General features: G+C 39.8%; 1 protein-coding gene across 4 annotated transcripts in view; it reads left to right on the top strand.

Moving 5' to 3' along the window:
- Nucleotides 1–26,385, top strand: part of ATRN (attractin) — a 177,911-nt gene that overhangs the window by 20,983 nt on the left and 130,543 nt on the right. The gene's annotated exons all lie outside the window — the stretch shown is intronic.

Raw genomic sequence — 26,385 nt, 5'->3', positions numbered from 1 at the left:
GCTTGACTGACTGCTCATTTGCAGACTTTGTCTTCTTCTGGCTTGTAAAAGTCAGAGTTCTTCTGGGCACTTGCTGTGCATCCGCACTCAATCGTCTTCTGTATGTGTACCTGAAACTCAGATGTTCTTCTCGGTCTGGGGACTTTGAATACTGTAACACTGAACTTTTGATTTTTACTCCAAGCCTGTTTGACCCTCAGTTTTCTTAGCACTTGTATGAGACCTCGCAGGCTAGAAACCTGCGTGTTTTCTTTATTCCCATTTACTCACTTGCAAACTATTGTGAAATCTTGTCTGTTTAACCCCCAAAACTTATCTAAGTATCTGCTGGTATTCTTTTTTCTTCATTTATGGGTAGAAGCAAGATTGTGTAGGTCTTTGTAGTCTTAAATAACCATAAAAAATTTCTGGAAAGTGTAAAGTTGAATGTAAATGAAAGGTATCAGATGACTAAGAGGAGTGGAGTTAAATATCAGGATCCTTAAACTTCTTTTCTTTATCTTTGCCCATTGCCTTTTCTTTTCTTTCATTGCTATATATTTACATGGACTCTTTCAAAGAGATTATAGTTACAGAGACCTGATAGCCAACAGGTTGAATGTAACCCTTATTTATGCTTATTTTTGCCTAATATTCAGGGCCCTGTGAAAGATTCTGGTTGTTGAATATACAAGAAGGGTTGAAAGCATATTCTAGATAGGGGAATGTGTGTGTGTGTGTGTGTGTGTGTGTGTGTGTGTGTGCGCGCGCGTGCGCGTGTCCTCCGGGAAGGAGGGGGAATACGGTAGGAGCAAAAGCACAGGAGGTGTAAGAGTGGGCACCGAGTGTCTGGGGGACCATGAGAATTGGCTTGGCAGGTGAGAGGAGAAGGATGGACATTCTTAATAGTTAGAATGTCAGGAACAGGAGGAGTTCAGACTTCATTCTACAGTCTGTACAGAGTTATTCTAAATATTGACAAGGGTGGTGACATTGGTGCTTTAGGAATGTCGTTCTGCTGTAGGGTGCTTAGTAGACTTTGTGGGCTGGTCTCAGAAACTGCTGAAGGTAGCTAGAGGTGTTGGCAATAGGATTACCATGAATTATTTTTGAGCTCAGGGTAGAGTGGGAATGGAGATGAAGGAATACATCTAAGGAAGTCTTTGATGGCAGTTATATCATAAATTGTTCATACATGTGATGAATGGGATATCAAGCACAGGAAGAAACTAACGAAACTCACATCAACGTTTTGAGCATTGGAGAATGGGGCTGTTTTATCATTTCAGGTGGACTGTAGCTGAATGGGAAGAGATAATTCTGCCATAAGATCAGGATTGAGTTTTGTTGGTTCTGGAACTCAGTTTTTGCTGCTGTACTGTCCAGAGAGAGAGAGAGAAAGAGAGAGATGCACGCACACACACACACACACACACACACACACACAACTAATATATAAAAATACATACGTGTAGTGGGTATATATATTTATCTATAATTATATAAAATGTATAATTATCTATAATTATATAAAATGTATAATTATATATGTATTATAAATAATATATAATTTAATATATATAATAAATATATATACATATGTAGATATGTTTGTGTGTGTGTGTGTGTATAATTAAACTATTTTTAGAGACAGAGTCTCACTCTGCCACCAGGCTGGAGTGCAGTGGCATTATCATAGCTCACTGCAGCCTTGACTTCCTGAACTCAGGCGATCCTTCCACCTCAGCCTCCTGAGTAGCTAGGACTGCAGGTGTGTGCCATACCACACCTGGCTAATTTTTTTTTTTTGGTAGAGGTGGGGTCTCATGATGTTGCCTAGGCTAGTTTTGAACTATTAGGCTCAAGCGATCCGTCTGCCTTGACCTCCCATAGTGTTTGGGATTATAGGCATGAGTCACTGTGCCCAACCTATTTTTATTTTTTTGTAGAGATAGGGTCTTGCTGTGTTGTCTAGGCTGGTCTCAAGCTCCTGGCCTCAAGTGATCCTCCCAGCTCAGCCTCCCAAAGTGCTGGGATTACAGGCATGAACCAGTCTGGCTAGCCTAAGTTTTTATTTCTGTTTTAAAAAAACATGAACAACCTTTATATAGCTGCTGTAAACCATTGAACTTTCTTTGTTCTTGAACTGAACTAGGCATCCACACAGCACCTACTCATCTGAGGGAATAGAGTCAGTGTTCAGATGACTTTGAAAGAAAGGTCCACCTGCAGTTCTCTAGCTTCTGAAATGTTTTTTTTTCCCATACTGTAATGGATACACATGAGATTGTTCTGGACTTCCTTTATAGTAAACTTTGCTCTTAATAAGAGCTTGAACATTTTTGTTGTTGCAAAACTGTGTTAGAGTTGATGCTGTTATTTATTAGGCAACAAATGTTACGTGAATATCTAGGATGTTTTAGGCACTGGTGAAAAAGAGGTGAATGAGATATGTTCTTGAGAAAATCTTGCCAGTGTCGTGGGCAGAGATTATTCTCTATAACAGTAATAATCAAACCACATGATGCGTTTACAACAGAGAAGGCATTAATCATCTCAGCACAGAAAACTTGGGGCACAGGTTCCCAGAGCTCCAAGGGACATTTGAAGTGAGATCTGAAAGGTTGATTAGGAGAAAATAAGTTATTCTAGACAGAGAAGTCAGGCTGTGCTAAGCCACAAAGACTTAATGCAGTTGAGTTGAGGAAGAAATACATAGTCAATATTGCCACAATACTGGTCTGCTCAGTCTGGGGAGCAGCGGCTAGTGATGGAGCAGGCGGGATAAGTTGGGGTTGGATTGTCACAGACCTTGCATGTTGTGCTGAGGCGTGCAAAGGTTTCCAGGCAGGTTTTGACCTGATCAGATTGCCCTTTATAACATTATAAAGAAGATGACAGGTAGCTCTGCCAAGAACTGTCCAGACTGGGGAACTGGGCTGAGCCACAGTTAAGAGACTGTTGCAGTAGACTAGACAAGGAGGAGGAGAATTCAAATTAGAGCATTGGCGTTAGCAGTGGGATCAAAGAGGGAAAAAGATGAGATTGGTTTGTAGGCTGAATGAATGGAGGTGAAGGTGAAGAAAGAGTCAATAATTTTTTGGAAGATAGGGTAGATGACAAAGTTGTTTAAAGGAAACATAGAAGGAGGGGATTTAATGACTTTATAAGGAATATAAGTCTGAAACATGGGTCTAGCCTTGAGCTGGAAATACAGCTTGGGCAGTTAGCAACACAGAGGTGGTAGATGAAGCCATGGATGCAGATGGAATTACCTGTAGGAGTATCGTGGAGACCTTGATCCAGCCAGGACAATTCCAGGGACAGCCCAGGATTTGAGCAAAAGACTGGTCCGTTGCTTTTAATGAGTCTTTCAAGGTTGATGATTTATTATTATTTAAAAATATGAGGGAGCCATATCATTTTATGGTTGTTTTAATTATTGTGGATGGGTGTAGTAGAATGTCCTAAATATTAAAACATATAGCATTCATTTATAATGTTATATCATTTATAATGATTGTAGCTTTATTATTATTATTATTATTATTATTATTATTATTATTATTTTTGAGACAGAGTCTTGCTCTGTCGCCCAGGCTGGAGTGCAGTGGCCGGATCTCAGCTCACTGCAAGCTCCGCCTCCCGGGTTCATGCCATTCTCCTGCCTCAGCCTCCCGAGTAGCTGGGACTACAGGCGCCCACCACCTCGCCCGGCTAGTTTTTTGTATTTTTTAGTAGAGACGGGGTTTCACCGTGTTAGCCAGGATGGTCTCGATCTCCTGACCTCATGATCCGCCCGTCTTGGCCTCCCAAAGTGCTGGGATTACAGGCTTGAGCCACCGCGCCCGGCCTATTATTATTTTTAATAATTAGGACAAATGCTTAATATTTTACATTTTAGATCACTAGTATGAGTAAATATTAATGATGAATCTTTTTCTTTTGAATTTAAGAAATTAGATCAAAATTTTGTGATTAGAGATGAAACTTTGGAATGCAGAAATATTTTTAGTATTGGTGCCAAAAATTTAAGTCAGTTACTTTTTTTTTTTTTTTTTTTTTTTTTTGAGACGGAGTCTGGCTCTGTCGCCTAGGCTGGAGTGCAGTAGCCGGATCTCAGCTCACTGCAAGCTCCGCCGGGTTCACGCCATTCTCCTGCCTCAGCCTCCCGAGTAGCTGGGACTACAGGCGCCCGCCACCTCGCCCGGCTAGTTTTTTGTATTTTTTAGTAGAGACGGGGTTTCACTGTGTTAGCCAGATGGTCTCGATCTCCTGACCTTGTGATCCGCCCATCTCGGCCTCCCAAAGTGCTGGGATTACAGGCTTGAGCCACTGCGCCTGGCCTAAGTCAGTTACTTTAACACTTAGACATTACAAGATCATATATAGAAAGTGTGTTATTGATTTGGTGTATTAGAATCATTTGTGGAGCTTTTAAAGACACCAGTGCAATGCTGAATTCCACCCAAGAGGGGTTTGTGTTAGGGCCACATCATCCATGTGTTTTAAAGCTCTACGGATATTTCGATGTTAATCTGAGAACCCTATTATCAGGGGTCTGGGTAGGGGCTTTGTGAGCATATTTTATGTCTTGCCTATATAGTTAACTTTTTTGTTGAAAACTGTTAAAGCAAAGGCCAGAATACCAGCAGGTTAGCAATTTGGTCACCACAGTGAGACCATTTGAATTTTCATGTGAATTTAAACTGTAAAACAAAATTCAATAGCAGTTCAGTCTGGGCTTGTATCATTAGAGGGCTGGTTAAATAAAGCATGACATGTTCACAGAGCAGAGTACTATGTAGCTATAAAAGGGAAGGAGGAATAGCTATATACTGCTGTTGGGGAGAATATATTGTTAAATGAAAAAAAAAACCCCACTGTAGCAGAACAGTAGTATTGTACGCTATCATTTTTTAAAGAAAGGGGATCTATAGATCTATAAATGTATATTGTGCATACATATAAACACACCAATGGAATGATAAACCAAAAACTAATAAAAATGATTAAGGAGAGAGAGGGAATGGGGTGGATGAAACAGGGATAGAGGCTAGACTTCTGAATGTTCTTTATTTTGTGGATTACATTTAGAGCCATGCCAATGCTTTACCATATTATAAAATAAAAATAAAATGAGAGAAAAAAGGCCATCTCTAAGAATCAAGTGCAAAATGGAGTAAGTGAACCTAAATGTATATTAAGTTTGAGGCTGAAGCACATGGTCTTTCAAATGACTTTGAAACATAGTAATTTGATTATACATTTCTAGAGGGACATATCCTCAAGGACAAACAACTGCAAAAATACTTGTAAACTGTTTTTAGTAATCGTATAGCTGGAATTATTGGTATTGTTCTGGAAGTATGCGTTGTTAAGTAAAACAAGTGGATAATTTTATTGGATTGGGGCCCTGGATTTTGGTGTGGAAAAGAGAGATACGAAGGTAGAAACAGAGAATTTGTTGATTAAGAATCTTGGGATCATAAATTTGAGTTGGAGATGTCAGTATGAACTCACGATATTTTTTCTTTTTTGAAAATGTATTATCTGATTTTCTCTGCTGGAAAATCCCAGAAAGCAACCTAGGTAGCATTGAGCACTTCTAATGCCAGACTCTGTTCCGTAAGTACTAATTCCCACTATAGGGAACTTAGGGTACCTTAGAAAAATGGCTTATTTCATGTTGGGGTCAAGAATGCTATAAGGTGATCCTGTGACATCTTTTTATATCACAAAACAGGCCACTAGGGGAATTTTCATTTCTATCAGTGGTAGAATAGCTTTTTCTAAGCCAGTGCTCCAACTGAGACCAACTATTAGAGAAGATGGGAAATATTGTTTTAAAAATCTATACTTGAAGACTTTGGAAAGTGAGCAAGGCAAAGAAGGAACTACAGAGACCAAAATTTTGGAGAGAAGGTAAACTCAGGGGCGCAGGCCAACTTTTGGTACAGCTTTTCCCTTGGGGTGATTGGCCAATTTGAGATGTGCAGCTGAGATTGAGCACAAAGTAATGGCAGAGAGACTGAGGTTCTAAGCAGAGTTTTGGTGGTTATGCAGCACCAGGAGACACAGTTGGATTTCAGGGGCTGCAAAGAAAGAAAGGGCACTGGAAAATACCTCAGGCTTTTAGTTGGGAACCCTGAAGGATGGGCTACACCCTGTGCTTAAGGGTGAACTCAAAATAGATCAGCTCTTACAAAGGCTGAAGCCCAGCTTTCACATTACCTCAATCCCTGATTGGATTAAAGAATCTGGTCCTAGCTTTATTGTTTGCTAGAAGCAAATGTAAATCTGTGGAGGAAGATAGCATCAAGCGTTGCCTCAAGTTATTATTATAATTACTATGTATAATATTTTATAACGTAATAAATATTTACGTAATTGTGAAACTTAGTCTGGCATTCAGTAAAAAAAAAGACCTGAAAATTTAAAAATTGACTGAAAATCAGGAGAGAAAAAAGATAATTGAAACAGACTCATAGGGAGGCTTTCATTACAAGTGAGATGGTATAGACTCAGTTTTCCCTGCTCTTCCCTGCTGAATACAACTCTAAATCTTGGAGTTGGTACAAAAGACACACAAAGGAGAATTCTTGAAGTTTATAAGAAGAAAGTGAACTGACTTGGGATCACAGGATTCAAGAACAACATGGTAATAGAGCATCTTGCATCCTCCCGTTCATTACAAGGCCACCTAGACCTGGTGTTTCCTGATCCTCCTACCCAGCAACAGAATGCAGGCTAGGTGGGTAGGCTCATTCTTCCCCTGAATCAAATGAAAGTCCCCTCTGAAAACATCTGGCAAGCCTGACAGCATTGACAAAGGGGATCAGTTGGGAACTCTAGCCCTAATCTTAACCCTATAAGTGGTGAGAGGAAGCACATTCCTTCTTTGCCTGTCCTGAGATGTCCCTTTTTCACTGAGGCAGGTTGGCAAAACGGGTAAGAGAGACCTAACTTTAGCATGCAGTCCAGTTTGAGAAGACTCTTCTTCCCTGTGGATGTGAGATTTTCCTCTTCAGCCCAGAGACACCAGGGTGGGCACTACCTGCAAAAAGGACATAGCCACAGCAAATGGCCCGGTCTGAGAAATCTCTGGCCATGTGGGCCTGAGCCTTTTCTCCCCTACCCAGAGATATGGGCAGGTGGGTGGAACTGGCAAGAGCAAGTGGTCCTTTACAGAAGACCTCTTTGTCTCTGTGGGTTCAAAGCTTGCCTTTTTCACACTAGCGATACTGAGGAAGCTAGGAGTAACCTAGGACTACCCCACCGTCTTCCACCAAGAGACAACTGGCAGCCTGGCTTGGGGAAACTTCTTTACCCTCTCGGGCAGCGCCAGCAGAGACCAGTGGGAGGTCAATGGCACTAGATAAACAAAGCAGGCTAAATAACACTGCAAAGGCTGTGAAAATTAGTCTGCCATTGGAACGATAGCCTAGAAAAGTAGACCAAGATACTCGTGCTAAAACTAAACAGGGTGGCTAACTGTTAAACTAAAAGATTTAATAGAAGCCTATGTTAGATACTTCTAACGCAGTAGACAAAATGTTCATGATATAATAGCAAATCACTTGTCATACCACCAACAAAGGAAACCACAACTTGAATCAGAAACGACAATCAGCAGACACCAATACAAGATGAATCAGATGTTGGAATTTTCTGACAAGGATTTTGAAACATCCATCATAAAAGCTCTTCAAAATCAATTAAAATTATCCTGAAACAAATAAAAAATATAAAAATCTCAGCAAAAAGCCATATAAAATTAATTAAAACTAAATAAATGAAATCAAAAAGCACCAAAATAGAAGTTTTAGATCTGAAAAACAACAGAAAAAAACCACTTACTGGACAGGCTCTATAGAGTGGCAATGACAGAATCAGTAAACTTGAAGAAGGAACCATAGGATTCACTTAATAAGAAGAAAACAAACTGCAAAAAAAAATGACTTGTGGGGCAATAACAAAAGACTTAACATTCACGTAATTGGATTTCCAGAGGAAAGGAGAGTAAGTAGGACTAAAAGAGTGTTTGAAAGAAATAATAGTGGAAATCTTACCACATTTGGCAAAAGAAACAAACCTAAGGACCCAAGAAGCTATGCAGACTTCATACAGGATGAACCCAGTGAAACACCAAGATACATTATAATTAAACTCTTTTTTTTTTTTTTTTTTTTTTTTTGAGACGGAGTCTCCCTCTGTCGCCCAGGCTGGAGTGCAGTGGCCGGATCTCAGCTCACTGCAAGCTCCGCCTCCCGGGTTTACGCCATTCTCCTGCCTCAGCCTCCTGAGCAGCTGGGACTACAGGCGCCCGCCACCTCGCCCGGCTAGTTTTTTGTATTTTTTAGTAGAGACGGGGTTTCACTGTGTTAGCCAGGATGGTCTCGATCTCCTGACCTCGTGATCTGCCCGTCTCGGCCTCCCACAGTGCTGGGATTACAGGCTTGAGCCACCGCGCCCGGCCTAATTAAACTCTTGAAACCTAAAGACAAAGAGAAAGTCTTGAAAGCAGCCAGAGAGAAATGATGCTTCACCTAAAGGAAATACCAATTCAAATGGCAGTAGATTTCTCGTCTGAAAACATGGAGGCCATCTGAAATGTTGCATTACCTATAGGGAACACCAGTTCAAATGACAGTCGATTTCTTGTATGAAAACACGAAGAGGCCGGGCGCGGTGGCTCAAGCCTGTAATCCCAGCACTTTGGGAGGCCGAGATGGGCGGATCACGAGGTCAGGAGATCGAGACCATCCTGGCTAACATGGTGAAACCCCGTCTCTACTAAAAACTACAAAAAACTAGCCGGGCGACGTGGCGGCGCCTGTAGTCCCAGCTACCCGGGAGGCTGAGACAGGAGAATGGCGTGAACCCGGGAGGCGGAGCTTGCAGTGAGCTGAGATCCGTCCGTAGCACTCCAGCCTGGGTGACAGAGCGAGACTCCGTCTCAAAAAAAAAAAAAAAAAAAGAAAAAAAGAAAACACGAAGAAGGACAAGACATGATATTTTTCAAGTGCTGAAATAAAAGGACTGTCAATCGTGAATTCTATATCTGGTGAAATTGTGCCTCAGGAACTAGAGGAAAATAGAAACATTCTCAGATAATGGATACCTAAAGAATTTGTTGCTAGCAGAACAACCCTTAAAAATTGGCTAAAAGGGGCTGGGGCGGTGGCTCACGCCTGTAATCCCAGCACTTTGAGAGGCTGGGGCAGGCGGATCACAAGGTCAGGAGATGAGAACATCCTGGCTAACACGGTGAAAACCCGTCTCTACTAAAAATACAAATAAATTAGCCAGGTGTGGTGGTGGGCACCTGTAGTCCCAGCTGCTTGGGAGGCTGAGGCAGGAGAATGGTGTGAACCCAGGAGACAGAGCTTGCAGTGAGCCGAGATCGCGCCACTGCACTCCAGCCTGGGTGACAGAGCGAGACTCCGTCTCAAAAAAAAAAAAAAAAAAAAAAAGGACTAAAGGAGGTTCTTTAAGCCGAAAGGAAATGATAGTAGAAGGAATCTTGGAGCATTAGAAAGAAGGAACAATGGAAAGACAGAAATATGTGTACTTAAATTAATAGACTGTCCCAGGCTGGGTGCAGTGACTCACGCCTGTGATCGCAACACTTTGGGGGTCCGAGGTGGGTGGATCACCTGTGATCAGGAGTTCAACACCAGCCTGACCAACATGGTGAAACCTCGTCTCTACTAAATACAAAAAAAAAAAAAAAATTAGCTAGGTGTAGTGGCAGATGCCTGTAACCCCAGCTACTTGGGAGACTGAGGCAGGAGAATCGCTTGAAGCTGGGAGGCGGAGGTTGCAGTGAGTCTAGATTGCGCAATTGCACTCCAGCCTGGGCAATAAGAGTGAAACACTGTCTAATAATAATAATAATAATAATAATAATAGACTGTTCCTTTCCTCCCAAGTTTCATCAGTCTTATCTGATGATAGAATAAAAAATATAAAACCATCTAACACTAAAGGTGATGATATTTAAATCAAGATAAAGGACTTAAATGGAAGTGAGGTTTCCATACTTTGTTCAGAGTGGTAAAATGTTGTTACTAATAAGCAGATTATTGTAAGTCGCATGTTTATATTGTAGTAATTGAAGTAATCACTTAAAAGCTATACAAAAATATAAACTCAAAAAAATATAAACAAATCAAGCTGGAATCCGTGATGATTAATTTTAGGTATCAACTTGACTGGGTTAAGGCGGACCTAGATAACTGGTAAAGTATTCTCTCTGTGTGTGTCTGTGAGGGTGTTTCCAGAAGAGGCTGGCACCGGAATCAGTGAACTGAGAGTAAAGATTACCCCTGCCTAATGTGGGTGGCCACCATCCAGTTGTTTGAGGGCATAGATAGAACAAGAAGGCAAATCTCATTTCTCTTCTGGAGCTGGGACACCTGTCTTCTCCTCTGCTTGGACATCAGAACTCCAGGCTCTCTGGCTGTCAAGACTTAAGGACTAGCACAAGCAGTCTCCCAGGTTCTTGGGCCTTTGACCTCAGACTGAGTTATACCATCAGCTCCCTTGGTTCTCAGGCTTTGGGCTTGTCCTGCACTGTGCCATTGGCTTCCCTGGCTCTCCAGCTTGCAGACAGCCTATCGTGGGACTTCTCAGCTCCTGTAATTGTGTGAGCCAGTTTCCCTAATAAATCCTCTGTTGTATATCCAGTTTGTTCTGTTTCTCTGGAGAACCCTAATATAGGACTCTAAAAAATGTTCAAGTGACCTATAGGAAGGCAAGAAGAGGAGAACAAAAGACCAAGAACTTAAGCCTTGATGTATTAATAATTACCTTAAATGTAAATGGACTAAATATACCAATCAAAAGACAGAGACTGGTAGAGTGGATGAAGAAACATGACCCAACTATATACTGCTTATAGGAAAGTCACTTCAAATTGAATAATGTAGGTAGACAGAAAAGGATGCAAAATTATACCATGCAAACATTGATTTAATAAAAAAACAGAAATGGCTGTATTAATATTTGATAAATTAGACTTCAGAGCAAAGACAATTACCAGAGACAAAGATGGGCATAATGGTAAAATGCTACATTAAGGACACAGGGATAGGAGGTATGCTGATTGTAAAAGGGCAACATGGGGAATCCTTATAGTGTTGAAACTGTTCAGTATCTTGACTGTGGAGGTAGATCCTTGAATCTATACAGGTGACAGAATTGTATAGCCTTGACACACTGATACATACACATACACTCGCACACACACTAATGAGTACAAGTAAAACTATAGAAACCTGAATGTAGTTGACTTATTAATGTCAGTATTCTGGTTGTGATACTGTACTGTAATTTTTTAAAATGTTGCCATTTGGGGAAACTCGTCAAAGTGTACAAGGAATCTGTCTGTATTTCTTCTTATAACTACATGTGAATCTGCTGTTATCTCAATTAAAATTTCAGTTATTTAAGAAACAGACTCAAGGAGACCAAGAAGACATTAAAAGTAAATGCACTGGCCCGGCATGGTGGCTCATGCTGGTAATCTCAGCACTTTGGGAGGCCGAGGCAGGTGGATCACCTGAGGTCAGGAGTTCGAGACCAGCCTGGCCAACATGGTGAAACCCTGTCTCTACTAAAAATACAAAAATTAGCTGGGCCTAGTGGCAGGTGCCTGTAATGCCAGCTAATTAGGAGGCCAAGACAGGAGAATAGTTTGAACCTGGGAGGCGGAGGTTGCAGTGAGCTGAGATCACGCCACTGCACTCCAGCCTGGGTGACGGAGCGAGACTACGTCTCAAAAAAAAAAAAAAAAAAAAAAAAAAACAGTAAATGCCCTGTGGAGTTCTGGATTGGATTTTGGAACAGACCAAAAAAGGCCATTAGTGGACACACACACACACATACACAAGTCAGTTTTTAGAATGATTAGAAATAGACTTTAAAATAAATGATTAGTATCTTTAAGAATTTATATAACAAGATCAGTAATTTCAGTAGAGTAATAGAAAGTATAAAAAGAAGCACTGGAAACTAGAAATACAGTAATTGATTTTAAGAGCCTTAGATGAGAAGAGAATTAGTTAATTATAAGGTATGTTGGGAAAAAATACCTGTATAGAAGCCCAAAGACAAAGGAATGAAAAATACTAGGTTGTTGCAAGAGTAATTGCGGTTTTTGCCAGTTTTCTTTTTTTTAATGGCAAAAACCACAATTACTTTTGCACCAACCTAATATTTAAAAATTGGCATTAAAGGCTGGGTGTGGTGACTCATGCCTGTAATCCCAGCACTTTGGGAGTCCAAGGCGGGTGGATCACGAGGTCAGGAGTTCAAGATCAGCCTGGCCGAGATGGTGAAACCCTGTCTCTACTAAAAAAATACAAAAAAAATTTAGCCGGGCGTGGTGGTGGGTGCCTGTAATCCCAGCTACTTGGGAGACTGAGGCAGAGAATTGCTTAAACCCAGGAGGCGGAGAATGCAGTGAGCCGAGATTGCGCCACTGCACTCCAGCCTGGGCAACAGAGCGAAACTCTGTCTCAAAAAAAAAAAAAAAAAAAAAAATGGAGTTAAAAAACGCAAAAACTGCAATTACTTTTGCACATACCAAAAAGAGTGTGAATGATGTGGGACACAGTTGTAATTGGAACTCCAAAAGGTGAAAAAGAGTGGAGCAGAAGCAATACTTAATGAGATAATGTCCGAGAATGTTCACAAAGTGATAGTATGCTTAAAGCTGCCGATTTAGGAAGTGCAACAAACACCAAACAGGGTGAGGAAAGAAAAGCATACTCAGCATTTTTGCTAAGAAAGTTAAAAATCTTTTTTTTTTTTTTCTTAAGACCAAGTGTCGCTCTGTCCCCAGGCTGGATCTTGGCTCACTGCAACTTCCGCCTCCTGGTTCAAGTGATTCTTCTGCCTCAGCTTCCCGAATAGCTGGAACTACAGGCGCGTGCCACCACGCTCAGCTAATTTTTGTATTTTTAGTAGAAACTGGTTTTCACCATGTTGGCCAGGATGGTCTCAATCTCTTTTTTTTTTTTTTGGAGACGGAGTCTCGCTCTGTCGCCCAGGCTGGAGTGCAGTGGCCGGATCTCAGCTCACTGCAAGCTCCGCCTCCCGGGTTTATGCCATTCTCCTGCCTCAGTCTCCCGAGTAGCTGGGACTACAGGCACCCGCCACCTCACCCGGCTAGTTTTTTTTTTTTTTATATTTTTTAGTAGAGACGGGGTTTCACCGTGTTAGCCAGGATGGTCTCGATCTCCTGACCTCGTGATCCGCCCGTCTCGGCCTCCCAAAGCGCTGGGATTACAGGCTTGAGCCACCGCGCCCGGCCTAAAGCTAAAAATCTTAAAGCAACCAGTGGGTTGAGACACATTATCTTTACACAAGCAAGAACAAGGCTGAGCGTGATGGCTCATACCTGTAATCCCAGTACTTTGGGAGGCTGAGGCGGGATGATTCCTTGAGCCCAGGAGTTTGAGACCAGCCTGGGTAACACAGTGAGATCTTGTCTCTGTTTTAAAAATTTATTTTCTTATTTAAAAAAAAAAAGCAAGGACAAGACTGAAAGCTACCTTCTTAATATAAACAATGGAAGCCCAAACAATGGAATGACAGTTTTAAAGTGCTGAAAAGAAAATAAATGCCAGCATAGAATTGTATACCAAGAGTTGACAAACTTTCTCTTTAAAGGACCAGGTGGTACATATCTTAGACTCCTGGGCCATGTGAGATCTCTGCCACAACTATTCTGTATTGTTGCATGAAAGCAGTCATAAACAATCATAAGTGAATGGGCATGACTGTGTTCCAGTAAAACCTTACTTACAGAAACAGGCTGCTAGTCCATGAGCTGTAGTTCTCTACCCTTCTATATCCAGTAGAAAATGTACTTCAAAAATGAAGAACTAAAGGTATTTTCAGATGAACAAAAACAGAGGGGATTAATCACCGGCAGCCTTACAGTAAAGGGAGTTCCATAAGCAGAGGAGAATGATTGCAGAAGGAAATACAGAGATTGTAAGAGGAATGAGGAGCAGTGGAAAGAATAAAGTGTGGGTCAACTTAACTGAATGTTAATTGTATGCAATAATAATGTCCTACGGGATTTAGAATATAGAATTAAAATATACACCAACAAAGCCCAAGCAGCTGGTATAGGTGGATGGGAGAAGTGAAACTTAAGGTCCTTGAACTGCCCAGGAAATGGTATAAGTACTAATTTATATTAGGCTTTGATAAATCAGGGATGCAAGTTATAATTTCTAGGGTGATCACTAATGGTAGTAAAAGTAAAGGTAATAGCAAAATAAAAGTGAATAGTAAAAGGATGCATAACATAGTAGTTTATAAAGAAAAAATGCAATAATAAGAATATTTAATCCAAAAAAAAGGTAAAACAAGATAGGAAAAGGAACATAGAGTAACTGGGCAAATAGAAAACAAATAGCAAGACAGTAAATTTAATCCCAGTTATGTCAGTACTGGAATGAAAACTGACTCACGATACCAGTTCAATGACAGATTTGTCTAAGTGGGTTTAAGAAAACCAATGAACTATGATACAAAACTGTACTTAACTGTAGTGAGTCAAATATTGAAAGTAAAAGGATAGGGAAAAAGATATATCACACGCTAACCCAAAGACAGCTGGTTTATGTCTATATCTGACAAAATAGACTTAAGAAGGATTGCTAGAGGCAAAATAGGAACTTATTATAATGGTCAAAGCACAGTCTACCAGAAAGAATGATTCTAAATGTGTGTTTACCTAATATTGAAACCTTATGATATATAAAGTGAAAGATGTCAGAGGTAAAATATGTCAGAGGTAAAAACAATTTTTTTTTTGGAGACAGAGCCTTGCTCTGTCACCCAGGCTGGAGTGCAGTGGTATGATCTTGGCTCACTGCAGCCTCCGGCTCCCAGGTTCAAGTGATTCGTCTGCCTCAGCCTCAGCCTCCCAAATAGCTGGGACCACAGGTGTGTACCACCATGCCTGGCTAATTTTGTATTTTTAGTAGAGATGGGGTTTCGTCATGTTGGCCAGGCTGGTCTTGAACTCCTGACCTCAAGCTATCCACCTGTCTTGGCCTCCCAAAGTGCTGGGATTACAGGTGTGAGTCACCATGCCCGGCCACAAATTTTTTATTTGTAAATAATTTTAAGCTCACAGAAAAGTGCAAGAATAAAAGCAGTGCAAAGCACAACTTTGTATTCTACCCAAATTCATTGAACATCTCACTACATTTGCTTTATCATTCCTCACCCCTCCCTCCACATAAGCACACACACACAGATATGTGTGTGTATACATAATTTTTCCCTCTGAGACTTTCAAGGGTAAACTGTATATATCATGGCCCTTGACCCAAAATACATTAGTGTGTGTTTTCTGAGACTAGTGACAGTCTTAAGAGTCTTAAAGTACAGTTTTTACCTTCAATATATTTGACATTATACAATGCTTTAATCTACTGTTTGTGCTTCATTCTGTCAGTTGACCTGCAATGTTCTTTGTGTAATTTTCAACCTGCAGTACAGGATGCAGTCTAGGGTTAGGTATTGCATCTGATTGCCACGCTTTAATCTAGAACAGAGATCAACAAACATTTTCTCTACAGGGTCTAATAGTAAATATTTTTGGATTTGTGTCATAGATCTCTGTCACATCTAGTCACCTCTGCTGTTGTAGAGAGAAGCAGCCATTGACTATAAGTATGTGAAAAGATACAGCTGTGTTTCAGGAAAACTTTATCTACATAAGCAAACAGCAGGCCTGATTTGGCCTGGCAATTGTAGTTTGCCGGTCCCTGATTTAGAATATTTGTACTGCATTTCTTTTTCTTTCTTTTTTGTTTTTTAATGATATTGATAGAATGTCAGTATCATTAAATTGATTAATACATTCCCCCTCTTTTAATCCAGTTCCTTATTTTGCATTTATTTTGTTTTCCCATCATTAGATTCAAGTTACGAATCCTTGGCCAGAATACTGCATAGGTGAGGGAGTGTTCTTCGATCTGGAGGCATACAATGACCATCTGTCTGATATTTTTTAATGTTGATTTTATTCTCCTGTTTGAGGTGCTGTCTTATTTTTCCACTATATAATTACTATTTTTTTCCTATTTGCAATCAATAAGCAGTCTGTGGGAAGATGCTTTAAGACCATGCACATACCCTGCTGCTCGTCAGAATTTCCTTCTACTTTTTAGCATCCACTCTTAATGGCAAAAGTAATTTTAATACTCTCTCAATAGTTCATAGAACAGAAAGATTTGAAAACATTTGGCCTAATTGACTTATATAGAACATTGTACCATATAGTTTCTGTATACTTCTAAATATTCATGAATCAAAGAAGAAATCACCTTGGAAATTTGAAAATGTTTTAAGCGGAATGGCAGAGAAAGTATTATCTGTCAGAACTTTGAGATACAGTTAATGGCATTCTGAGAATGAAGATTATAGTTTTAAATGCATACATTAAAAAGGAAAGGTGAAGATCTAAGTTTTCAACTCCAAGTAGAAAAAGCACTGTACAGTGTGCTCCAAAGGGAAGAAAACAATAAATATAAATCAGTTGAATATAAAACAGGTACAGTAGCGAGGATTAACAAAGACAAACATTAGAAAAGACTAATGAAATTGATCAACTGCTGGAGAGATTGATAAAGGCAAAAAGCAAACAAACGAGTGATATCAGTAATAGGAAAGGGGAGATCACGGTAGATCTTATAGACACTGACAAAATCAGGAGGATATTATTAATGACTATTCCAGTACATTGAAAATTTTAGATGAAATGGCAAATATCTAGGAAAGCCGACTTACTAAAAAGAAAACTCCAGGTCCAGATAACTTCACCAGTCAGTTCTTCCCAACTTTTATAGGCATTTCACCAGTCTTACACAGACTCTTCCAGAGCATAGGAAAAGAGGTGAAATTCTATTCTTGTTTTTATACAGCCAGCATCATTTTGTTATAAAAACCTGAAAGAAAAGGAAAACAGCAAGTCAGTCTGTGTTATGAACATAGATGGAAAAAATGTAAACAGAATATTTGCAGACTGTATTTAGTGAAATACCGAAATAATCATGACCAAATGGATTTATTTGAGAAATTTAAGGTTGATTTAATACTTGAAAATCAGTATCACTCACAACATTTACAGTATAAATGATTATTTTAGTAGATACATAATTTTAAAAAATGGAGTTCAATACATTAATGATAAAAACCTTTAACAAACTAGGAATGGAAAATACTTCCTTGACTGGGTGAGGTGATTCATGCCTGTAATCCTAATACTTTGGGAGACTGACGTGGGAGGATTGCTTGAGGCCAGGAGTTTGAGGCCATCCTGGGCAACATAGTGAGACTCTATCTCTACAAAAATTACAAAATTATCCAGGCATGGTGGTGTGTGCCTGTAGTCCCAGCTGTTTGGGAGGCTGAAATGGGAGGATTGCTTGAGCCTGGGAGGTTGAGGCTGCAGTGAGTCATGATCCCACCACTGCGTTCCAGCCTTGGTGACAGAGCAAGACCTTGTCTCAAAAAGGTGAAAGAAAAGAAAAAAAAGATACTTCCTTAATATATTAAGAGCTTGTACGAAGAATTTAGGATAACAATCACACTGTATGATGAAATACTGAAAGCTTTTCCCTGAGATTGGGAATAAGACAGGATACTTCCATCAGAAGTTCTTTTCATTTTCAGTATTGTAATGAAGGTCTAAAACAGCTGCAATAAGGCAATAAAAGTAATAAAGTGATAAATGTTAGAAAGGAAAAATAGAATTTTTTTAAACAGATGTTATGCTTGCATTATTCCTAGTTTTTACTTGGAATAATCAGGAGAATGGTGATTCATTCTGGAGATGAAAATTTGGTTGTTAAAAATGTATGTAGGTGGTATGTAAAGCTTTGAGATAGTGTGAGATCACCTACCCAGTGAATTAGGTAGAGAAACAGGCTTTAGATAGAGAAGCGGGGCTACTTTTTAGAGATTGGGAAAGCAGGCAGATTTAGTAAAGTGAACTGAGAAGAAGCTGCCAGAGAATCCAGAGTGGAGAGTTTTGGGGACCAAGTGAAAAGAGTTTTAAGAAGAGAGTTACTAGCTTTTTGAATGCTATGAGATTTACCTTATGTACCTTAACAAAGGGATTTCAGAGGAGGGTAAGGGTTAAAGTCCAGTTGGAGTTGGTTAAGGTATTTGGTGAGAGCGTTGAGTCAGTCAAAGTAGACAACTTTCAATAAGATTTTTTATATAAAAGTGAGAAGAGAAGTAGGCAGTAGCCTGAAGAATATGAGCAGAAGGGGGTTTGTTTTTTAAGAAGAGAATGCAACAGCTTGTCTGTAAGCTGATCCAGCAGAGGGTAAAAGTGTTGGGTGGAAGTTAGAATTAGGTTTGCTCTGGTAATGCCCTTGATTTGGTGGAGTTTAAAAATTCTGGACCCAGGTAGACGATGCAACTCTGAATGGGCTTACACCATTTATCCTTTGTAACTAGAGGAGAGGCATAGTATGTGCATTTAGTAGTGGGAAAAAATATATATAGTTCTCTCCTCATTAGTTATTCTTTCTACAGCTATTCACTGAGTGCCATTAGAATGCCAGGCATACTTTGCTGAATGGATGGGCAGAGTCTTAACCTGTGCTTGAGGCTGAAGCAGTGCTGGAAGATCTGAGAAGAGAAGATTCCTACAGGTTAACACACAGTGTACTCACAGCCTGTCTGCTTGAACACATCCATGTGAGACTGGCTTTCCAAATTTTAAGTTAAAAATCTAGAACATTTAAAGAGAGTTAAATGTACTCTCTTTAAATGTAAATAGTCAACAGAACAGACAAAAATCCATGCTGTTGTGAAGTTTACATTCCACTGGAAGACAATAGATACGAAACAAGTAAGATAATCCACTAATTATGAGCTAAAATTGAAGAGAGGGAAGAAGGTTTAGGAAATTGAGAGAAAATAAGGTGTAAAAAGTGAATTGACCGGGGAAATGAATTATTGGTTGACCCACAGTGTGGAGAGTCTATATGAGATGTGTGTTTATAAGTGTGAAGAGAGACCAAACAGCATAATATTTTGTCTCTAGCCGTATCTAGCTGCTTGTTGGTATATAACAGTAAGCAGAGTTGGGCTCCTCCAGGTTTGGAGTTGCCATATATATATAACTGCACCTTACCAAGGTGCCATTGAGTGCAAAATACACTCTTATTTTGTGAACTGAGAAAAAACACTGTCACTTATGGTATGTGGCATACCATAGATTTTATAATATATCCTGATTTCTGAGCTATTAGTTTTAAAAGTGTTCATTTTAGAATTGGTAAAATAAGTAGTTGGGATACTTTTGATTGGAAACAACAGAAAACCCAAACTCAGATGCGCTTTAATAATAAGGAGAAGCCAAGGGGGATATGAAGAAAATGGCATTCTGAATGAGGCCTGCTTCCTTGGCTCCCTCAGTTACCTACCCCCTGTCTGGTTCTCTTGAGGCAGCCTGCTGTGGTGCCCTACAGAAAACTGCAGGATCTGGTTCTGTAGTGATCCTTCTAAGCAGAGAGAACTGGTGTGTAGCTGGCCATTGTAGCCAGGGGCAAGGACCATGAAGCTGCAGATCCTGGAAGATGGGACATAGCGCCCATGTATGTAGTATAGTTGGCCTTCTTGATCTCTACAAGGCAAATGTATTGCTGAATGGATGGGCAGAGTCTTAACCTGTGCTTGAGGCTGAAGCAGTACTGGGAGATCTGAGAACAGAGAAGATTACTGCAGGTTAACACACGGTGTACTCACAGCCTGTCTGCTTGAACACATCTGTGTGAGACTGGCTTTCCAAATTTTAAATTAAAAATCTAGAACATTTAAAGAGAGTTAAATGTACTTTTTCCAACAGATAACTTTCTGGAGCTGAAATCTATGATTTCCTTATTAAACAATTCAGTAAATGAATTAAAAGGGGGCAGTGTAAGAAAATTTTGGAGAGCAAATATATAAAGAGATAGAAATCATGAAAGCAAAGAAACTTGGAGGAGAAATTTGAGATGTCCAAAATGTGGATAATATGACTTCCAGAAGGAGAGAAAGAAACAGATGGAAGAAAAGACTACATATTGTGTACAGTGTACGCTGCTCGGATGATGAGTGCACTAAAATCTCAAAAGTCACTGCTAAAGAACCCATCTATGTAATCAGAAACTATCTGTACTCCCAAAACTATTGAAATCAAAAGAAAAGAACCAAAAAAGGAAATGGATGGAGGAGTGGCGGTAAGCCACAGGAGAAAAAAAAAAGACAGGCATCACATTTCAAATTTGAAAACTATAGCTAAAAAACAGTGAATTACCATCTAGAGCTACTGAGAGAAACATGACTGCAACCCAAGAATACCATATCCAGCCAAGGTATTTATCTGTATAGGTAAAAGAAAGATGTTTAGGGGGTCTATATAAATTCAGAGTATACCACTCAAGTATCCTATTTGAGGAAAATACTAGGCAAATAAATGAAGCAGAACAGAGACTATAAGACTGGGAAAGGTGAAGAAGAGAGTGAAGAGCAGTGAACAATGAACTTGGTTTTATATTTAAAATTATATCTTAATGGATGAAGTTGGACTGGAAATATGTAAGTGCTACATTAGACCTCTTTAATAGAATGGACATAAGGAAAAGTTTTGAATGAGTATTGAGCTCTTTCTGCAAAATATAGGAATTAGGGTGCTCTGCAGAAGAAATGTGCCAAAGGTGTCATAGAGTAGAGAGGGAAGGGAAAAGAAGAAAAGGTAGATGTATTTTAGGAGTCTCATTTTTGGGATTGGGAATGGGAAAGGAGTGGATAAGTGTGGAGTATTTTTGTAGGGGAAATGTTTGACATCTTGTTTATAAATTAAAGACATATGCTTTCAACAGTGAAAGGCAGGAAAGGGAAGATAACCATTGATAAGATGGAAAAGTTCAGTAGTATTTAGGTAAAGGGGAAATGAAACGAATGACAACTTTTTTTTTTTTTTCTTTTTGAGACAGAATCTTGCTCTGCCACCCAGGCTTGAGTGCAGTGGTGGGATCTTGGCTCACTGTTACCTCCGCCTCCTGGGTTCAAATGATTCCTGTACCTCGGACTCTAGAGTACTTGGGATTGTAGGCATGTGCCACCATGCCCAGATAGTTTTCTGGTATTTTTAGTAGAAATGGAGTTGCACCATTTTGGCCAGGCTGGTCTCGAACCCCTGGTCTCAAGTGATCTGCCTTCTTCAGCCTCCCAAAGTGCTGGGATTACAGGCATGAGCCAGTGTACCCAGCCTGCACGCCAACTTTATCACACTAATAAAATAAGGAAAAAGAAAAAAGATAGCAATGTCAAATAAGCAACAAACAAAATATAGATGGAAAGAACAAAATTAATATTTAGGTCATCTACTAAATGTGAATAAATTATGTAGGCTCATAAAAAGAAAACTGGAGTAGGTATATTAAGATCGAAGTCAGCTTCATGTGAATTAACACAGAAACAGAAAATGAAATACCGCATGTTCTTGTAAGTGGGAGCTAAACAGTGAATACACATGGACACAAAGATGGGAACAGTAGACACTGGGGACTACTTGAGAGGGGAGGTTGGGAGCCAGGGTTGGGTTGAAAAACTACCTATTAGGTACTGTGTGTACGACTGGGTGAAAGGATTCTTTGTACGTTGAACCTCGGCAACAGGCAGTTTACCCATGCAGTAAACCTGCACACATACCCCTGAATCTAAAATAAAAGTCAAGAGAAAAAAAACCCCAAAACAAGGTAGACTTCACACAAACAAGGAATATTAACAGAGATAGAAATATTTAGTAAAGACAAACATGTAAGTTCATCAAGAAGACAGAACAGTCCTACATTTGTAGGTGTTTAATAACAGAGTTCTAAAATACATGAAGTACAAATGGTCAGAACTAAAATGAGAAATGTGCAAGTCCACAATTATAGTTGTAGATTTCAACCTTTGCCTTTCAATATTGATAAAACCAAGTATACAGAAAAATAGGAAGGATATAGAAGACTTGAATAACATTGTCAATTAACTTGACATAATTGGCACTTAGAGAATATGATACGTATCAACTGCAGATTACATATTCAAGTGCCTTCGGAACATTCAGTAAAATAGACTATATCTTGGATAATAGAACACATCTCAATACATTTAAAAGGACTGAAACCGTACATCATGTGTGTTCTTTTTTGAAGACAGGGTCTCGCTTGCTCTGTCATCCAGGCTGAATGAAGTGTTGCGATTATAACTCACTGCATCCTCTATCTCCAGGCTCAAATGATTCTCTCACCTCAGCCTCCTGAGTAGCTGGGACTACAGGTACACTCTACCAAATTCAGCTATTTTTTTTGTTTGTTTGTTTAATTTTTAGTAGAGATGAGGTCTGACTATGTTGTGCAGGCTGGTCTCAAATTCCTGGCCTCAAGTGATTCTTCCACCTTGGTCCCCCAAAATGCTGGGGTTATAGGCATGAGCCAGAGTTTCTGTGGAATTGCAATAGAAATCATTAACAAAAAGATAACTAGAAAAGTTCCCCAAACATTTGGAAATTAAGCAACATCTAAATTACACATAGGTCAAAGAAGAAATAAGGGAAATTAGAAAAACATTTTGGAATGAAATGAAGGTGTAAACACAGTCTGTTACATTTGTGGAATGCAGCTAAAGCAGTATATAGAGAGGAATTTGTACCTGCAAATGTTTTTATTAGAAAAGAAAAAAGATATAAATGAACTAAACTTCCATAGCCAGACTGCCTCTCTAGATTCCTCCTCTCTGGGCAAGGCATCTCTGAAAGAAAGGCAGCAGCCCCAGGCTTATAGATAAAACTCCCATCTCCCTGGGACAGAGCACCTAGGAGAATGGGCAGCTGTGGGCGCAGCTTCAGCAAACTTAAACGTTCCTGCCTGCTGGCTCTGAAGAGAGCAGCAGATCTCTCAGTGCAGCGCTGGAGCTCTGCTAAGGGACAGACTCCTCAAGTGGGTCCCTGACCCCCATGCCTCCTGACTGGGAGACACCTCCCAGCAGGGGTCAACAGACAGCTCATATAGGAGAGCTCCAGCTGGCATCTGGCGGGTGCCCCTCTGGGATGAAGCTCCCAGAGGAAGGAACAGGCAGTAATCTTTGCTGTTCTGCAGCCTCCAGTGGTGATACCCAGGCAAACAGGGTCTGGAGTGGACCTCCAGCAAACTCCAGCCGACCTGCAGCAGAGGGGCCTGTTAGAACAAAAACTAACAAACAGAAAGGAATAGTATCACCATCAACAAAAAGGACGTCCACACAGAAACCCCACCTGAAGGTCACCAAAGGTAGATAAATCCACGAAGATGAGGAAAAACCAGCGCAAAAAGGCTGAAAATTCCAAAAACCAGTACGCCTCTTCTCCTCCTAAGGATCACAACTCCTCGCCAGCAAGGGAACAAATCTGGACAGAGAATAAGTTTGATGAATTAACAGAAGTAGGCTTCAGAAGGTGGGTAATAACAAACTCCTCTAAGCTAAAGGAACATGTTCTAACCCAATGCAAGGAAGCTAAGAACCTTGAAAAAAGATTAGAGGAATTGCTAACTAGAATAACCAGTTTAGATAAGAACATAAATGAGCTGATAGAGCTGAAAAACAAAGCACAAGAACTTTGTGAAGCACACACAAGTATCAATAGCCGAATCAATCAAGCAGAAGAAAGGATATCAGAGATTGAAGATCAACTTAATGAAATAAAGCGTGGAGACAAGATTAGAGAAAAAAGAATGAAAAGGAACAAACAAAGCCTCCAAGAAGTATGGGACTATGTGAAAAAACCAAACCTACATTTGATTGGTGTGCCTGAAAGTGTTGAGGAGAATGGAACCAAGTTGCAAAACACTCTTCGGGATATTATCCAGGAGAACTTCCCCAACCTAGCAAGACAGGCCAACATTCAAATTCAGGAAATACAGAGAACACCACAAAGATACTCCTCGAGAAGAGCAACCCCAAGACACATAATCATCAGATTCACCAAGGTTGAAATGAAGGAAAAAGTGTTAAGGGTAGCCAGAGAGAAAGGTCAAGTTACCCACAAAGGGAAACCTATCAGACTAACAGCAGATCTCTCAGCAGAAAGCCTACAAGCCAGAAGAGAGTGGCGCCAATATTCAGCATTCTTAAAGAAAAGAATTTTCATCCCGAAATTTCATATCCAGCCAAACTAAGCTTCTTAAGCGAAGGAGAAGTCAAATTCTTTACAGACAAACAAATGCTGAGAGATTTTGTCACCACCAGGCCTGAAGGAAACACTAAATATGGAAAGGAAAACCAGTACCAGCCACTGTAAAAACATACCAAATTGTAAAGACCATTGACACTATGAAGAAACTGCATCAACTAACGGGCAAAATAACCAGCTAGCATCATAACGACAGGATCAGATTCACACTTAACAATATTAGCCTTAAGTATAAATGCCCCAATTAAAAGACACAGACTGGCAAATTGGATAAAGGGTCAAGACCCATCGGTGTGCTGTATTCAGGAGACTCATCTCATGTGCTGCAAAGACACACATAGGCTCAAAATAAAGGAATGGAGGAATATTTACCAAGCAAATGGAAGGCAAAACAACAACAACAACAAAAAACAGGGATTACAATTCTAGTCTCTGATAAAACAGACTTTAAACCAATGAAGATCAAAAAAGACAAAGAAGGGCATTGCATAATGGTAAAGGGATCAATGCAACAAGAAGAGCTATTTTAAATGTATATGCACCCAATACAGGAGCACCCAGATTCGTAAAGTAAGTCCTTAGAGACCTACAAAGTGACTTAGACTCCCACACAATAATAGTGGGAGACTTTAACACCCCACTATCAATATTAGACAGATCAACGAGACAGAAAATTAACAAGGATATTCAGGACTTGAACTCAGCTCTGGACTAAGAGGACCTAATAGACATCTACCGAACTCTCCACCCCCAAGCAACAGAATATACATTCTTCTCAGCACCACATAGCACTTTTCTAAAATTGACCACATAATTGGTATTAAAACACTCCTCAGCAAATGCAAAAGAATGGAAATCATAGTAGTCCCTCAGACCATAGTGCAATCAAATTAGAACTCAGGATTAAGAAACTCAGAGCTGCACAACTACATGGAAAGTGAACAACCTGCTCCTGAATGACTACTGGATAAATAATGAAATTAAGGCAGAAATAAATAAGTTATTTGAAACCAATGAGAACAAAGACACGACGTACCAGAATCTGTGGGACACAGCTAAAGCAGTGTTTAAAGGGAAATTTATAGCAGTAAATGCCCACAAGAGAAAGCAGGGAAGATCTAAAATTGACACCCTAACATCACAATTAAAAGAACTAGAGAAGTAAGAGCAAACAAATTCAAAAGCTAGAAGACAAGAAATAATTAAGATCAGAGCAGAACTGAAGGAGATAGAGACATGAAAAACCCTTCAAAAAATCAGTGAATCCTGCTAGCTAGACTAACAAAGAAGAAAAGACAGAAGAATCAAATAGACACAATAAAAAATGATAAAGGGGATATCACCACTGATCCCACAGAAATACAAACTGCCATCAGAGAATACTATAAACACCTCTATACAAATAAACTAGAAAATCTAGAAGAAATGGATAAATTCCTGGACACATACACCCTCCCAAGACTAAACCAGGAAGAAGTTGAATCCCTGAATAGACCAATAACAAGTTCTGAAATTGAGGCAGTAATTAATAACCTACCAACCAAAAAAGGCCAGACCCAGACAGATTCACAGCTGAATTCTACGAGAGGTACAAAGAGGAGCTGGTATCATTCCTTCTGAAACAATTCCAAACAATTGAAAAAGATGGACTCCCCCCTAACTCATTTTATGAGGCCAGCATCATCCTGATACCAAAACCTGGCAGAGACACAACAAAAAAAGAACATTTCAGGCCAATATCCTTGATGAACATCAGTGCTAAAATCCTCAATAAAATACTAGCAAACCAAATCCAGCAGCACATCTAAAAGCTTATCCACCACAATCAAGTTGGCTTCATCCCTAGGATGCAAGACTGGTTCAACATGATGGAAATCAGTAAACGTAATCCATCACATAAACAGAACCAGTGACAAAAACACATGATTATCTCAATAGATGCAGAAAAGGCCTTCAATAAAATTCAGCCCTTCATGCTAAAAACTCTAAATAAACTAGATATTGATGGAACTTATCTCAAAATAATAAGAGCTGTTTATGACAGACCCACAGCCAATATCATACTGAATGGGCAAAAGCTGGAAGCATTCCCTTTGAAAACCGGTAGAAGACAAGGATGCCTTCTCTCACCACTCCTATTCAATGTAGTATTGGAAGTT

Source organism: Rhinopithecus roxellana, chromosome 13 (genome assembly GCF_007565055.1).
Source record: "Rhinopithecus roxellana isolate Shanxi Qingling chromosome 13, ASM756505v1, whole genome shotgun sequence".
Taxonomy (NCBI): domain Eukaryota; kingdom Metazoa; phylum Chordata; class Mammalia; order Primates; family Cercopithecidae; genus Rhinopithecus; species Rhinopithecus roxellana.
The sequence above is the reverse complement of the archived record's forward strand: the minus strand, read 5'-3'. Positions and strand labels throughout refer to the sequence as shown.